This window comes from Suricata suricatta, chromosome 9, assembly GCF_006229205.1.
Source record: "Suricata suricatta isolate VVHF042 chromosome 9, meerkat_22Aug2017_6uvM2_HiC, whole genome shotgun sequence".
NCBI lineage: Eukaryota > Metazoa > Chordata > Mammalia > Carnivora > Herpestidae > Suricata > Suricata suricatta.
Window position 1 is genome coordinate 10,852,419 of NC_043708.1, and position 13,303 is coordinate 10,865,721.

The following is a 13,303-nucleotide window of genomic DNA, read 5'->3' on the forward strand; positions in this document are numbered from 1 at the left end:
GCTCACCTGTCATCATTCAATGGGATATTTGAGTTGTTTCTACTTCTTGGCTACCATGTCAGATGTCATGAACATGATGTACAAGTTTTTGTACGGGCACAGGTTTTCATTTTTCTTGGGCACACAGCTAGGGGTAGAATTGCCACATCATAGAGTAACTCTGTGCTTAACTCTTTCAGGAACTGACCAGCTGCTTCCCAAGAGGCTGTACCATTTTGCATTCTAACAGCAGCATTTGAGGGTTCCGACAGGTCCGCATCCTTATCAACACACTTTCCCTCCTGAACCTAGCCATTCTAGTGAGGGGTATCTCACTGCGGTTTTGATCTGCATTTCCTTGCAAACCAATAATGAATGCCACGCTTCTTCTGGTGAACTATGCACATCTTCTTCGGAGAACTGTCTATTCAAAGCTTCTGCCCATTTTTAAAATTAGGTTGTCTTTTTAGTTCCGTTCCAACCTTTCTTCTAAGACATTCATACTTTTAGCTATTACATTTAGGTCCCTCTGTTATATTGAATTAACTTTTGTATATGATGTGAATTTGGGATCCAACTTCGCCTTTTTTTTTAATTTATTGATACTAACATATATAAACCTGAGTAGTCACTTCCACAAAACGTGATCATACCAGAAAGCTTTGTGTGATGCCTTCTGGATCACAGTGCCCGCAGGTCTGTGAGGACGATGATTAGAATACATTTTTCCTATCCAGAACTGTGCAATTTCTTTATTGATCCTTTTTCTTTTACATGTGATTATTTTCCTAGCACCATTTGAAGACTATTCTTTCCCCATCAATCTTGGCACCCTCATCAAAAATTAGTTGACCTTAAAAGCATTGGGTGTATTTCAAGCTCTCATTTCTATTTCATTGAGCTACACCTCTGTCCTTAGTCTAGTGCTAGTCTTGATCACCACATCTTTGTAGTACATTTTTCTTTAAGTTTATTTTGAGAGCAAGAGTACACGAATGGAGGAGGGGCAGAGAGCAAGAGGGAGAGGGAGAGAATCCCAAGTAGGTGATGCAGGGCTCGAACCCATGAACTGCAAGATCACGTGATCTGAGCTGAAACCAAGAGTTGAACGCTTAACTGACTGAGCCACCTAGGGGCCCTGTGGTAAATTTTAAAATTGGGAAGTGTGAGTCCAACTTCTTCTTTTTCAAGATTGTTTTGGCTATTTGGGGCCTCCCACATTCCCATATTAATTTTAAGATTAGCCCATCAATTTCTTGCCAAAAAAAAGTGAGACGGGATTTTGATTGCTCGGGATCTAAATTTTAATTTGGGGACATATGTCATTTAAAAGAGTTGTGGTTTTTTTGATGTTTATTTTTGAGAGAGAGACAGAGTGTGACTTAGGGAGGGACAGAGAGGGGGGAGACACAGAATCTGAAGCAGGATCCAGGCTCTGAGCTGTCAGCACAGAGCCCAGTGTGGGGCTCAAACCCACAAACCGTGAGATCATGACCTGAGCTGAAGTTGGATGCTCAACCGACTGAGCCACCCAGGTGCCCCTCATTTAAAAGATTTTAAATCTTTCTATCCAGAAACATGGAGTTTATTTCCATTTAGATTGTTAATGTCTCTCAACAATACTTTGTAGTTTTGAGTGTGTGTTTCTTATGCCACTTTAGTTAAAGTTATTCCTAAGAATTTTATTCTGTCTGATGTGGTTGTACTAAAATTGTTTTAATTTCATTTTCAGGTTCACTGCTATTATACAGAAATACAACTAAAATTTGTATGATGCTTTTCTATCCTGCAAGTTTATAGTTTTTTTTTTTGTGTGTGTGTGGATTCCTTAGGGTTTTCTGTCTGCAAGGTGTTATCTCTAAAGAGTTTTATATTTCCTTTCTCATCTGGATGCCTCTTATTTTTTCTTGCCTGTTTGCCCGGAATAAAGCCTCCAGCACAACGTCGGACAGAAGCAGTGAGAGTGACATTTGGGTTTTGGTTCCTGATCCGAAAGGGAAAGTTTTCAGTCTTTCACCACTAGGTATGATATTAGCAGTGGGCTTTTGTAGATGCCCTTTATCAGGTTAAGTTTGCTTCTATTCTCACGTTTGTCATGTTTGTTGTTTTTTCCCATCAAGGAAGAGTGTTGGATTTTCTCAAATGCTTTTTCTCTATTGACATGATCATATGTTTTTTTTCTTTAACAATATGGGGTCTTGTTTATCATATGTTGAGTGAATCATGCATTCCTGGCATAAATTTTATTTCATTAACCCCCTTTCATAAAGAGGAAAACAAAGTTCCATGAAGGTTACAATACTGCCCCAAATCTCACTGAAAATTAGAGGCGGAGCCCCAGACTCTGCCTCCCCAGCCAGCAACCTCCAGGCTGCCTTTGGGGAGAGGCAGGGAGTGAGGTGACGGTGAAGCATGGTCAAGGCTGGATTAGTGACTGACCACCTCCCCGGCCCCCCAGATTTGTGCTGTGTCTCTCATCTTGGAGGTGGTTCTCATGCACACTCTCTTTGTTCTGCACATCGACTTCTGGGGGACATTCTCCCTATGTCACAAGTAAGTACATTGAGGTTTGGTGCAATGCAGTGACTTAAACAACTCAGAAGGTGAGAGGCACTGCCAGGACTTGAAAGCAGGTCTTCAGTTGAGATCCTCAACCCTTGGACTGTATCGCTCACCTGCCCTCAGTCCCCTGCTTTGCAGTCGTTCGGCTGCCACCAGCTGGGAGAGGGCTCAACCGTCCAAGAGCCTCAAACTCTTAGCTCCTGGCTGTGATCTAAACAGAAAAGTCCCCTGGAGAGGAAACCATTAAAGTTTTCTTATTCTTTGGGGCAAATGAACTTTAGAATCAGTTTTCAGTTTTCAATACACTTTTGTTTTATCCTTAAATTTAGACTTCGCATTAAATCAATCACTTTCTGGGGCACCTGGGTGGCTCAGTTGGCTGAGCATCTGACTCTTGACTTCAGCTCAGGTCATGATCTCATGGTTCCTAAAATCAAGCCCCGCACTGGGCTCTGGGCTGACAGCAGAGAGCCTGCTTGGATTCTCTCCACCCCTAGCCCCCAAAATAAGCAAATGTTAAGAATAAATTGCTTGCTTTCTGAGGGGCACAGAAGTCCCATGATGATCTGTAGCTAGATTGCCAGGTTCGAATCCCAGCTGTGGTATATGCTACCTGTGTGAACTTGGAAGTATCGAGCCTCTCTGTAGCTCAGTTTGCTCATCTATAAAATGGGGAGAATCGTGGTTCCTACCTCACATCACTATGGAAAACTCAAAATGAGCCAACACAAGTAATGTGTTCAGAATAACACCTGGGGGGTGCCTGGGTGGCTCAGTCGGTTAAGCGTCCGACTTCGGCTCAGGTCATGATCTCACAATCCGTGGGTTCGAGCCTCGTGTCGGGCTCTGTGCTGACAGCTCAGAGCCTGGAGCCTGCTTCAGATTCTGTGTCTCCCTCTCTCTCTATCCCTTTCCCACTCACACTCTGTCTCTATCTGTCTCTCTCAAAAAAACAAACAAACAAACAAAACATAGAATAGCACCTGGTGCTGGGGGCACCTGGGAGGCTCAGTCAGTTAAGTGTCCGACTTCAGCTCAGGTCATGATCTCCCGATTCACAAGTTTGAGCCCCTTGTCAGGCTCTGAGCTGTTAGTGTTGGTGTGTCTGCTTCAGATTCTGCCCCTCCCCTGCTCACGTTCTGGCTCTCAAAAAAAAAAAAACAAAAAACAAAACCAAAACCACCCTAACACCCAGTTCTGAGTAAACACTAAACGTTAGCTATTGTTAATGTTAACAACTGTACAAACTTCCACTTAACCGAGTACTATTGCCAAGCACTGGCTTGGGTGTTTTTACAGAAAACAGACTCAGAGAGCCAAGGCGATATGCCATGAGGTCACACAGCTAAGAACGGACGGACCCATGATGCCAACACCAGAGCCTTGCAATGACCCCGTCCTGACTGCTGGAGGGTGGGTTTTGATCTCAAGGGCACCAGCGGGTCGAGGAGGCCCCCAGGAAGCAAATGAGGTCAGGACTACAGTCAAGCTGACTTGCCACACTGAGGCTACTGAGGCTTGGTGGGGAGGGGAGAAATGAAAGGATGAGAGAGTAAACACTAGGCTTCAGCAAAGTCAAGGGCAGGCCCCATTGAGGGCTGACGTGACGATGCAGGAGGAGCCGGGCGCAGGGGGGACCCGAAGCCCAGGAAGATGCACCTGGCAGCCCAGGGTGGAGGCCTTCCCCCAAGGGGGCCACCTTGACCTGGTCTCCACCTCCCCCATCTCCAGCCAGGGGACACGGTAACAGAGAAGCGGGGGAGTTCCCTGGGCTGGTGCTGACCCCCGGGACCCCAGCCCAGCCCTAGGGAGGCTCCGCATCCAACTCTGGGACTGGATGTAAGTGGGTCCCAGAGCTGGAAGGTCTGGGGTTGGTATGTCAACGTCTTCATTCTACAGACCCCAAGTTCGAGTCAGCTCTGGACCCCACATCCGGGATCTCAAGGCTTCCAGCAGAGAAAGCGATTCTGTCCCTAACTTAAGTGGCAGTGGCTGGACCCCCGGCTTCCCTGAGCCTCAGCGTGGCATGTCCTCCTCTGGGAGACAGCGCTAAATCCTCTACCTCACCCACCTCCAAGAACCGTGGGAAGACCAAAGAAAAGCAGAAAGTATGGAGCTCACAGCCCCGTCTCTGAGGGCCTCGTCTGGACTTGGAGGCCCCGGGGTGCATGAAATAGAAGCGGTTAGTCTCAGAAACACGGAGAGTCCAGACCGCTAGCTGGCCTGTCACCCTCCCACCAGCACACCCTCAGGCCTGGAACATTCTGCAAACCCTACAATGACAGGGCAGGGCTGTTGGCTCCCAGTGTCTGAAAACCACAAGGTCCCAGCAGCCGCCTCCTCCCTCCCCTTCCTTCCTGCTGCCCCTTGTGGCCCAGGGCCGCCATGCCAACTTTAGCAGAAAGCCCTCGTGGCCAAAGTCAATAGTGGCACCAAAGGACGGCACTTTGGAGCCAGCAGGCCTGGGTGTCAGCCTCACCTGTGGCACCCACTCACCCGTGTGTAGCTTCCTGAGCCCCAGTCCGCTTATTCAGGAAAGAGGGACGAACGCCAGCCCCCCAGCAGGGCTGCTGGGCAGAACCCTAAGCACTAACGCAAGGCGCTAAGCCCAGTGCTGGGGCCGGAGCAGCTGCCTGATGAAGCTGTAGGTTGGGGCCCCACCCTCCTCGGTCTCCCTGAGGCAGAGCCATGAGGGTCCCTTAGCAGGCCCGGTCTGAGTCATCAGTAAACACCGGGTTTATTGCTTTCCTCCCTGCTGTACTTGGGCTCTCGTGGAAGTGATGTTCTGAGCTGGCCTCTGCTCCCATTCCAACCTCCCTCTGGTGTCTGCAGAGCCATCTCCCAGACTCCCTTGCAGCTCCAGTTCTGGACCCAAAAGAGCTTCCACCAAGAGAGAAGAACGGAGGTGGGGCCAGGCTGCCTTCCTGCGGCTTTAGACGCACTCGGTCAAGCAGGGCTCTGGGGATTATTGGGATGTGCTACGGGTCTCTGTGCCCAGGCACTAGCTGATGGGACATCAGAGACAGCCCGGAGGCCTGGCCATCATCCTGGTGTCCCGTTTGCATTGCTGTGGGAGCTGAGACACAGCTGGAGCGATGGCCTCCTGGCCCCTGGGTGCCAGCTGTGATCGGAAGATCTTGAACTTAACAGTTCTGTCACACCCTGGCTCCCCACCGCCCCAATTTTGGAGTGGCGGGAGCTGGTTCAGGGTGGGCTCTGGCCTCATGGCCGGTGACCAGAGTAGAGTGCCCTTCCCACGATCACATAAGGCACCTACCTTTTCTCTGTATTAATTTCTGGTTTTTCGGCATCTAGAAGGACTACATCCACCCTTTCCTGATAGTGCTAGAGGCAGCTATCATGGGTCCAACAAGGGATGCAGGCATGCGTGTGCCCAGACCCTCCTCCCTCAGAGCCCCCTTCTCTCTCGGGGGCCACCACAGCCATGCTGGCTAGCGCAGACTGACCAGGGATGGACATCTGGCCTCTGGGCCAATGGCATCCTTCCTTCCTTCCTTCCTTCCTTCCTCCCTCCCTTTCTTTTTCCTTTCCTTTTCTTTCCTTTCTTTTCCTTTCCTTCCTTCCTTTCCTTCTCTTTCTCTCCCCCCCTACCTTGAATTCAGATACCGCACCCGTGAGCTAAGTTAGAGAGGCTGGAACGGTCAGGTGTCAGCCTGGGGTCTATGGGAGGCTGCGCTCGGCCGCGTAGGCGGTGAATTTGAGAAGGCCAGTCTGCAGGCAAGGAGAAGACAGGCATACGTGATGAAGTGAAGGACCAGGAAGAGTCCCGATTTCCGTCGAGGCCCAGAGCCCAGTCCCCGCATGTTTCCAACGGTTCCTATGCTCTCAGGGTCCATAACACAGCTCTGTCCTTACTTTTTAAAAATGTTCCCCTCAGGGCGCCTGGGTGGCTCAGTCAGTTAGGCATGAGACTTTGGCTCAAGTCATGATCTCACAGTTCATGAGTTCGAGCCCCACATTGCTCTCTGTGCTGACAGCTCAGAGCCTGGAGCCTGCTTCAGATTCTGTTTCTCATGCTCTCTCTGCCCCTATCCCAACTTGTGCCCTGTCTCTGTCTCTCAAAAAATGAATGTGAATAAATAAATAAGGTTCCTCTTTTAGCTCATGGGAGCCCGTGTGGGCTTCATGCTGCTGGCACCTGAAGAAGCTTGGGGACCCCGGCTTGGGGTCCTGGGCCCTTCCCCTCCTACCTCCCAGCTCGCTCTGCCCAGGCATGGCTGCAGGGACGTCACGGAGCAGATTCCTGGGCAGGTGCCTGGATGTTTGGTTCTTTCTGCTCAAGATTGCCCCTTGGGGAAGCCCCCGCCCCCTCCATGGGACTCAGTGTCCCACTTTGTAAGAGGAGGAGACAGGTCTTAAAGTCCTAAGATCCCTTTAAATCCCAGGACACAGACACCATTTGTCACCAATCACAGAGAACTAGGAGAAATTGCTTTTGTTAGATTAAAAAAAAAAAAAAAAAACCACAGCGCTGCTTCTCCACTAGGCTCTATTACCTGTTTTTATAAACCACCCAGAGCCAGAGACTGAAAACGATCCAAATGACTAGCAACTGATCAATGTGGTAAATCCATGCAACGGATTATTCAGCTGCTCAAAAAAACGAAGTGCTAGCAAATGCAGCAACATGGATAAACCCTGAAACCATACCGGTAATAAAAGCAGCCAGTCACAAAAGGCCCCAGACTACAGAAGTGAATTCCTAGGAAACGTCCAGAATGCATTCCAAAGAGACAGAGGAGTGGCTGCCAAGAAATGGGGGCGAGGAATGGGGCACAATTGCTAATGGGGGAGGCAAAGAGATTCCAAAATTGATTGTAGTGATGGCGGCATAACCTTGTGAATATACTAAAAACCACTGAGTTGAAAGGTGTGAATCTTATGATAAGTGAATGCTGTATCCACAAGGCTGTTAGAGGGGATGAAGGACACAGTTCATCATGAGGAGCACTGAGCAATGGATAGAATTGCCAGATCATTAGATTATACACTAGAAATTAATATAACACTATGTTAATGACACTAGAGATACGATTTTTAAAAAGATAAAGTTGTTACATTAAAAAGTAAAAATGCTCCGCCAGCGTTCGTTCTGATTGGGCGGTGAGCGGACACCTCAGCACCCCACGGTCAAGGACGCGGCCCCTCCTTTGAGATCCTGACTCTTGACCTATGGGACCCCTTCCCTGGTGGCCCCGGAGACAGAGGCAAGAACACGAGGCTCTCCACCGTACAGAGCCGTGTCTCCGGGGCCTGGAACAGACGGGAACCATGTGTGGAATTTCACGTGTAAGTGAGTTCACAGCACCCGGGTTTGTCCACCGCTTTCGCAGATGTGCTGAGGGGCTCAGAGGCAAGAATGCGCCCATGGGTTTCCAGAGCTCCCTTTCTGCAGCACCCCCCTCACAGGGTTTAAAAAGGCCAGACAGATCGCTCTCCTCCCGAACGGGCCAGGTCCCAAGTGCCCTCTAGAAGTGAGAAAGATGGGGTGCGCCGGGGAGAGTAAGCCCTAAAAAGTATCCCGAAATCTCCAGATTGCCTGTGCTGAGTTTTATTATATTGAAGGTAGAGAAGGTGTAGCCATGCCATCCAAGGCCTGATGGGAGGCCCCCAAAAGGCCCAGGATTCTGCTCACTTCAACAGTTTACTCACCACAGATTATTTGGCAATTTGCTGGTTGGGCTACAGTGCCGTGCCGAGTGTGTCTGGGGTCAGAATGCCAGTGTGCAAATCCTGGCTCCGCCCCTTCCCCCTGGATGACCCTGGGCAACCCAACCTCTCTGTGCCTCAGTTTCTTCACATGAGATATGGGGATGCTAGCACCTGCCTTCCAGGGTTTTCCTGTGAACTTGATGGGTTAGTATGTGTGAAGTACCCACCCTGGCCCATTGTAAGTGCTCTGTAAGCTTTACCTCCTGTTCCAGCCCCAACAAGGTCCTGGACTTCAGAAAATGCACCTGACAGGAGCCGAACTGCCTCCTAGGTCCAGGATGCATATATGCCTGAGGCCACTGTCTTGCTCTAGGACAGCCCCGGGGCTCATGGTCCGGGACTCTGCTCCCCAGGGGACCAGCTTGTGAACGTGTCCACAGCTCAAGAGGCACAGGATGGAAGAGGGCTCCCCACTTAAGAGTTGTGTGACTCGGGAAGTCACGAAGCCTCTCAGGGCCTCAGTTTCCCTCTGTAAAATGGGCATGAAGATGATGCCTCCCTCTCAAGGAAGCAGTGATTGGCAGGGGCTGCCCAGGCTGGAAACCTGCTCTCTGCCTAGCAGCTGGGTGACTGTAAGCAAGTCACTTAACTTCTCTGTGCCTCTCTTTCCTACTCTGCAAAATGGACATAATCATCCCCACCTCATGTGTTGTGAAGAGTAAATGAAAGATAACACACGTAATGCCCTTAGTACAGGGCAGGGGACACAGAAGCCCCTAAGAGCCCGGCTCCCTGACTTTCCACCCCATGCCTGACAGACGCCAAGTCCCCAGTGCTGTGAGAACAGTGGCAGGGGTGGGCCAGCATCCCGGGGTACACGGGGGACTCCCTTCCCCTTTCGGGGGCAGAAGAGAGGCGTCCCGTTGGCCCATGGGGCTGCCGGGGCCTCACAGACCACAAGCCAACCCCAGACAGCCTGCACTCTGGGCTTTCCCCGGCCAGGCGGGGACGCAGGGTCCCCAGCTGGCAATGTCAGAGAAGTGCCCAGGCTGCAGGCCACAGCTTCCAGGGGAGAAAAAGCTCTCCTCTTCCGCTTCCCCCAGCCAGCAGCTGGCCTGGGAAGCTCGTCCACCAGCCGCCACAGCCCGGAGTAGGAAGAACAAGGCTACATCTGACATCGATGTAAATCCAACAGCGGCTCAGCTGGGCACCGGGGCCAGGCTGCTGTGGAGCGTCCCCGGCTCTAACCCACCCAGGGATCCCTCGTGCAGGCGGCGGAGCCTGGGGGCCACAGGCTGGGGCCTCTCCTCCACCTGTCAACGGGGCCAAAAGGAAGACGATACCTAAAACGCATCCTGCAGTCAGTCACCTGGACTCACCCTGCACACCTGTAAGGCCCACACCGTCTTGTACGCAAACATCTACTGGACGGAAATACTGTCTCTTGTCTGCCAAGTGCCCTAGGCTGGGAACCTGGCACACAGCAGGTGCCCCCTGTCCCTCAGGATGACTACAGCTCCAGGTCTCCAGGGATCCTAGCACCTGGGACCGTTCTAGAACATGGCTTACAGTCCAAACAGGGAAAGATATGAAAAGCTCAGTACAACAGAAACCATGTGATGAAAGCACATCATTCAAATTAATATTTTCTGAGCAGCTACTATGTGTCAGTCAGGGCGGAGAGACCGTGACTCACCATCCTATTTACTACTTAGAGCAACTCTCGGATGTAAGCATCCTGCCCCCATGTTGTGGATGAGAGACAGAGGCTTAGGGAGGTGAAACAGCTTCCCCAGGGCCACCTGCTGGTGAGTGATAGAAGCAGAACTTGAACCCAGGACTCTTGGACTCCGGAGCCTGCCTCCCAGCCTGCCCCTGACGACACATAAGCGCTGTGGACGGAAGCAGCGGGCCTCGATTCATTCCTGACGCCGCATCTAGGCTGCTTTCAAGCTGCCCAGAGGAACGGCTTCTCCCCCGCTCCCACCCACACCCCTGCTACCCCTGCGGGCTGAGACTCCTTCCTGGGCCCAGCTTAGGAGACCACTTACTCCCTCTGCCCGCCCCTCAAGTGCCCTTGGGGCCACCCTCCAGCCCCAGATCATTGTGAAGCCACCACCAGAGATGGACTGAAAACAAGGCAAGCGAGAGTGGGTGGCCAAAGGGCCTGGAGCCAGACGTGTGGCCTTTCTCAGAGGCGCCGGGCCCCACCAAGTCCCGATACACCTCTGCCCCGCACAGGCCTCGCTTCTCCTTGGCCGTGGTACACACCTGAATGGACAAAAGCCACACAGCTCCCTTTCCACCCCCCACTCCTCAAAGGAGGCAGAGGCAAGGGCAAGAGGAGGAGCAGGAAGTACCTTGTGGTTTCCAAGGCAACACCTGGAAACACATCCATAGGGAAACAAAGCCAGAGAGCTCTCTGCAGGGACACAGGAAGCCTGGCCCGTTCCTGAGGGCAAGGACAGGCAAGCGCTGGCCAGAAGCCCCCTGCACCTAGTTGTTCTGAGCTGGGCCCTGGGGAATGTTCCAGAGCCTCTGGCTTGAGGAGGAAGGTGGACAACAGCAACAGGAAGCCCTGGGCTGCCAGGAAAGGCAGAGTTCCCTGCAGCAGGGCTCACAGGTGCACAGAGCCCGGGGGCTCCCTGTCCCCAGCCCCTGCAAGAGAGCAGCATGTGAGGCCCCCCACCTCACCCAGGGGGGACCTGCCCAGAGTCCTACAGGGAGGGAGCTGGACCCTGTTTCCCACAGCCATGTCTCTGAGAAGTGCCGGGTCCCGGTACGGGAACAAGGGAGGGACGGCAGGCCTCGGTTCACCCCACCAACCCTGCCAAGCCCCAGGTTTTGAGGAAATGGGACATGAGTGGTCCTTGCATGCGGCTGCCCAAGCGACAGCTGTCAAGAAGGGGATGTCCCTTCTTTGGTTTCCTGCAGAGGCCTGGACCGTGGGCCCCATCAAGTGGCCCATGAAGGGTGGTGGCTATGGCCCCATCAGGCCCCATATCTGCAAAACAGGGCCTCTGCCACCCACCTCCTGGGACAGGAGATGACAGGTCATGGAACTGTAGCCCCTCCCCAGAAAAGATGGCTGGACCTCAGCGGCCTCTCCCTCCGTGTGACCACATCCCAGCCCCCACTGCATCTGGTCCCCAACCCCTGAAGAACTGAAACCCCGGGGTGCCCGCAGCCCCGAGGCCCTGCGCTCGCCCTGTGTGGACACGGGAGAGGAAGTGGGCCAGGAGTGTGACGATGCAGGGCTGGGTGGGGATGGCTGGGGTTCCGGACTCCAGCCCGATGTCTGGACCCCATATGAACACAGAAGCGAAAACTGCGAGGTGAGGCAGGACCCTGTCCTGCTTCGTTAGACTTGGAGGAGGTTCTCCTCTGGGGGGACATGCTGATCTCCCAGGATCCTGCCTCATGAGATCTTCTCCCCCACGGGGTGTCCAAACATGGAATTGGATACAGGTCCCCAGGATCTGGAGAAGACCACCCCTCAGCCCCAGGGCCAAGTTCCCACCCAAGCACCGTGTGACCTTGAGGCCACAAGACAAGCCACTTGAGTGCGGCCCTTGCTCCCCCAAGGCAACCAGCAGGTGCATGGACGTGTCAGGCATGTGTGAGACACAGTTCCCCTCAGCCTTCTGGTTGGTGGTGGACCTGGGGAGCCCTGAACCCCAGGGATGGGCCCCCGTGACCTCAGTGATGGGAAAATAATTCTATTTTCCTGGTCTGCCCTTAATGTGAACAGGCTGGGAGGTACTGGCCCAGAACCGCGATTTCTAACCCGGCCAGGTCCCAGGACTCCCCCAGCGAAGAGCTGAAAGTGCTGAGTCCCAGGTCCTGCACCAGTCTCTGAAATGTCCATGTTCCAGAACCAGGCCCTGAATTTTGGGAAGAGCCCCTGGGCAGCTGTGATCAGCAGAGCCTGGGGGCCCTCATCTAGTAACTCTGAGGCAGCCCTGTGATCCCAAATAGAGCCTCGATTTCCAAGATAAACGAGAGGGCACCTGAGGGGCTCAGTAGGTTAAACATCAGACTTCGGCTCAGGCCATGATCTCATGGTTTCCGAGTTTGAGACCATGTCGGGCTCTGTGCTGACAGCTCAGAGCCTGGAGCCTGCTTCAGATTCTGCATCTCCCTCTCTCTCTGCTCCTCCCCTGTGTTCGTTCTCTCTCTCTCTCTCTCTCTCAAGAAAACAAAACAAAAACAAAAACAACAAACACGGTGGTGGAGTATTAGAGCTGGCCCCAGCCATCTACCTAGGGGCAGGAGTCTTCCTGGAAAATGGAGCTCAGGGACTGGGCAGCCTCTCTCTCCCCAGAGCCACCTCCCAAATTAGGTGCTCTGTGAGCCTGATGTTGAACAGAATTCTCCTCAGAAAAACATCAAGTTCTGGGGTAAAAAAAAAAAAAAAAAAAAAAGGGAATTCTGTTGCCTTTCAGGATGTTCAGATGCCAAGATAAAAACTCCAAGGTCAGGCGGGGGGCGGGTGCTTTATCTCCATTTAGGACTTGAAGAAAGTTGGTTAAAGCTGAAGGTACCCTGGGTGTGTTTAGGGTTCCTCTCGTACGTTAACTCAATGGACAGACACCTGCTAATCACCTACCGTGCGTCAGGCGTGAGCGAAACAGACAAAGATCCCTGCCTTTGTGAGGCAGACATTTAAACAGAGACCCAAAGAAGGTGGGGGAGCAAGCCCTATGGACAACTGGGGAACGTGCCTTCCAGGGATGGGCAAGTGCAAAGGTCCTGAGGTAGGGCATATGCGGTATGTTCTAGAAGCCAAGCGGGTCCATAAAAACAAAGGGGTTGGTTGCTTTTTTCTTACTGCAAAAGAAAGACTAATTGCCCTGGGCATTTAAGCACAGTCACCGGGGGGTTACTGGCGCCTGTCCCCCCATGTCTCCGGCCGGCCTGCCCTGTGGTGCGCAGGCTCTCCACACCAGCACCCCTGCACATGACTACAGCTCTAACCCATCAATACTTAGGACGTACTTACCAAATGCCTCCAAAGAATTCCGGTGACCTAATGTCACACAGCTCCCCACTGCTCCTCATGGGTCCAGGCCTCTGTCCTAAGACCTCA

The 13,303-nt window shown here is 52.4% G+C and overlaps 1 protein-coding gene across 1 annotated transcript in view; it reads right to left on the bottom strand.

The window, feature by feature from the left end:
• SLC24A4 (solute carrier family 24 member 4) overlaps positions 1-13,303 on the bottom strand; it is a 187,877-nt gene that overhangs the window by 42,742 nt on the left and 131,832 nt on the right. The window lies entirely within an intron of this gene.